The 3966-nt window shown below is 52.7% G+C and overlaps 1 pseudogene across 1 annotated transcript; it reads right to left on the reverse strand.

The window, feature by feature from the left end:
* Positions 1–3026: 3026 nt before the first annotated feature.
* Positions 3027–3630, reverse strand: LOC308614106 (ubiquitin-conjugating enzyme E2 S-like; annotated as a pseudogene). Its single transcript has one exon. The product of its transcript is annotated as a ubiquitin-conjugating enzyme E2 S-like (transcript).
* Positions 3631–3966: the final 336 nt, after the last annotated feature.

The raw sequence follows: 3966 nt of genomic DNA on the forward strand, positions 1-3966 counted from the left end.
ACAGCTGCCGTCCCTGGTGGAACTGGGCTGCCTCCCCTGCGTCCTTGAGGTATGGCCTTGCCTGGAGGTTAAGGGCTGTGACTCTAGAGCCAGACGGCTTGGATTCAAATCCTGGCTCTGCCATTTGAGAAAACTACTTAAATTCTTATGCCTCAGTTTCCTCTTATGGAAAATAAGGGTAATAATAGTTTCCATCTAATAGGGTTGTTAGGGGTGTTCAGTGATGTATGTAGTGTGCTCAGAACCAGCATCAAATAAGTACTCAACAAGTTTAGCTGTCGTTAGATACTTCTTTACTAACAAAATCCTTATGTTGTTGAGGATGGCAATGTGCCCAGCTAAAAAACTACATTTCCCAGCTTCCCTCACAGTTAGGATACCCCATGAGACGTTAGAGGAGGTCATTGTGCGGGTCTTCCAGGAAATCTCTTTAAAAGGGACTGACTCTTCTGGCAAGCACATCCTTTCCCCCCTTCTTCATGCCAGGAAGGTGGGTATGATGACCTGAGCTGCAGCAGCCATTCTGCAGCCCTGAGGTCCCCTTGAGATAGAAGCCATGCACTAAGGGTGGTGGAGCAGAAAGTTAAAGGAGCCAGAGACACTGGCCACATCGAGGAGCTGGACCTCCTGTCTCCATAAGCCCTTTGCCTGAGAGAAAAACAAACCCTTAACTTGTTTAAACTACTGTAGCTTCAGGTTTCTGTTAATTGCTGCCCCAAAAATCCAAGCTGATACAGATTGAAAAGTTAAATAGATTCTAGAAGAGTTAGAGAAATTTAAACTGATAAATCCAAAATGGGTGATTTGTGGAAAGTGGGTGTGGTTGGGGACATGTCTGGGAGATTTCAAATAACCTCAGAGGTCCCATGACCTGTCCCTTGGACTAGAGTATCTGTGAGTCCAAGTCAGGGAGTGATTGTCTTATTATTGTCTTCACCAAAGCAATGAGAAAAAATGTTTTCTAGAAACCAGTGCAGAGCACAAGCTCCTAGACATCAACATCCCATTGTGAGGAAGGGAGGGAAGCCCCCAGAAGACCACCAGAAACAGGACTGTTTAGCAACCTGAGGCCATATGGGCAGCTACTGATGTTACCTATCTGCACGGCTCACTTCATGCTTCTGAGGATGACACACACTCTAAGCCTTAGAAAGTCTCAAAAGGCCACTGTTGTGTTGGGATGAGGTGAAGGAGGGCCCTAGGATAATTCTCATCTCTAAACCTCTGCAGTTCTCCTATGGGTCCGTGTCCAGCGGATGTTCCATGCCTGGAATGTCTCATGAGCCTTGGGACACAGTGTGTACCATATCGCAGGTGCAGCCCCAGGTGAGATCGGGGGTTCTCGGCTCCTCGGGTCCTGGTCCTTGGGTTGGATGGTGGCCACTTCTTGTAGGAAATAAGGAAGGGCTATATCTTCCCAGCGGAGTAGGGGTGAGCTGCTCCCTGCACCACTTCCCCAATCTCAGCTCTTTGAAATGAATGAGAAGAGAAGGCCAAGGGGCCAGGAGAGGCCCCAGAAAGGTGTTCCCCGCTCAGACACCTGCGAGGGTGGGCTGAGGAGAAGCCGCGTGCGTTGATGTGTTTGTTTGAAAGAAGGACACCAGATTAGAAAGACGGTAGCACTGAGTTTCCCCGTTGGGGCCTGAGGCCACGGGGCAAGGAGAGGCCAGCACTGGGTGGAGGGCAGCAGTGGAGACCTCCGGAAGCCGGCCAGGGAGGCTCCGGGCTCCCTGTGAGTGTACGCGAAGACTTTGTGGGTCCCTGGCTTCCACGTGCCTTCTGCAGGTCTCTACACATGAGCATGCTTTCTCATCAGTGAATTTCTTAGTTGACATGGAGTCAAGCGTGTTTGCAAATGTGGGGAAAGTATCTGATTCTCTCGTGGAATCTTGGCTTAGAAGCGGGGTGGAGCCCCAGGGCTAAAGGAGGAGGGGGAACCCCACCCCCACAGAACCGGCAGCCTCCCACACTAGGGCAAAACAGAGACGGTTCATCTCCGCAGAGAACACCAAGTAGAGATCAAAACCAAGTAGGCTCAGGATGAAGCTATAGGACAAAACTTTCTCGGAGGTACAGGATTTCGGGGGTGGACGAGTCATTGCCTGGAAGAGCCCCCTGAAGCTACTTTCACACAGGAGAGCATTCTGAGAACTGCAGTACCAGGGTGGCTAGAGCCACATCCAGCCCATTCAAGGTTTGTCTCCTCACCAAGAAAGGCTTCCCGGGTCTCTCATTCATTCATTTAGCCATTCACTTATTCTGTCCACAATTCCTTTGCGGGGCCGTGCACATAATAAATAGTTCACTCTAAGTCATATCTCTCGATTCCTCTGGTGCTCAGTTCTAAATTCACTGCCTCCCTTCTTTTTCTGGGGGTCTCTGATCCAGCTTGCTCTCCTGCTTGCTGAGCTGCATCCCGGAGGTGCAAGGGCAGCACACAGCTAGCTAGAGTCAGCCCCTTTGCCTTGCTTCAAAGTCATGGATGCCACCCAGTCCTGGCCACTAAAGTATCATTGAACAAGAGGTCCATTTCTGTCATTTTGGCTCAGGGTCCCAGAATTTCTGCTACACTATTAGGATCTCCTCAAGGGTCTGAAGTTGACCCAAAGTTGTTGAGAGCCTTCATTCATCTAACACCTACTTTTTAAGTGCTTCCTGAATACCAAGCACTTCACCAGGCATACCTCGGAGACACTGGGGGTTCAGTTCTGGACCACCACGATAAAGCGAACATAGCAATAAAGTGAGTCAGATGGCTTTTTCGGTTTCCCGGTGCATATAAAAGTTATGTTTACACTATACTGTAGTTCTAGTAAGCATGCAATAGCATTATGTCTAAAAAACAATGTACATACCTTAATTTTTATTTATTTATTTATTTTTTTGCTGCTTTTCCAACTTTAGAAAAACAAATCCAGGTGCCAGTGCCCCAGTGCCCTCCTCCACCCCAGCCATAATTTAAATAACTTAGAGACAGAGTTGGGGTCAGGTGGGGAGTGGGTGGGAGAGGGAGGGAGGAGAGCCCACTACAGCCGCTGCAGCGCCCGCTTCTTGTCCGTCTTTTTCTTGCCTGCCAGCTTCTTATCATGCTCACCCGCGTGCTTCTTGGCCATGGGCCCCTCAGCCCCTCCCGGGCGCCCAGGAGCCATGGCGTCGGCGGTGGAGGCCGCAGCCCCGCTGCCCAGGGACCGGGCGGCCCCGGCCCTCCCGCCGCTGGGCCCGCCTTTGCCCCGGGGATCTCTGTGAGCAGGCATGCGCGCCGCCCGCCTCCTCCGTGAGGGCAGACGCGGGGTTAGGGTGGGTCAGCAGGCACTTGATGGTCAGCAGCACGTGCCAGATGCCCGGCTCGGCTGTCCAGCCCGTCTTGAACACGTTGACGCATATCTCACCGTTGGCGCCCACATTTGGGTGGAAGATCTTGGTCAGAAAGTAGCCCTTGTGTGGGGAGGCAGGGAAATCCTTCCCCAGCAGGAGTTTCATGAGGAATAGGTCTCCGGCGTATGGGGTCCCCTTAGGGCCCTCGATGGTGACCTGCGGGTCAGTGAGGCCCTCCTCGTTGGGAAAGACCTTGATGCCATCAGGTGGGTCAGCTGTCAGTGTCGTCGCCTCCTTGTACACCAGGCGGATGATGCGGGCGGGGCAGGTTCACGACTGCTGCCGGCCGGGGGCGGGTCCCCCCGGCCCCCTGTCTGCGCCCTCCGGCCGCCGGCGGGGTGGGCGCCCAACCACTGCCGCTGTGGCCCTAGCGAGGCCCCGGTGGCCCTGGTCTGCTCCCTGCTCCCTCCGAGGCCCGCAGTGAAACTTGCTGTCTGCAGCTCCGCCCACCACCCGCCCACTGCTGCCCGGCCCACACTAAGGTACATACCTTAATTTAAAAATACTTTATTGCTAAAATATGCTAGCCCTCCTCCGAGCCTTCAGCAAGTCGTAAGTTTTTTTGCAGTGGTAACATCAGTGATAACTGAT

This window comes from Mesoplodon bidens (assembly GCF_964165515.1).
Source record: "Mesoplodon bidens genome assembly, chromosome: 3".
NCBI classification, from domain to species: domain Eukaryota; kingdom Metazoa; phylum Chordata; class Mammalia; order Artiodactyla; family Ziphiidae; genus Mesoplodon; species Mesoplodon bidens.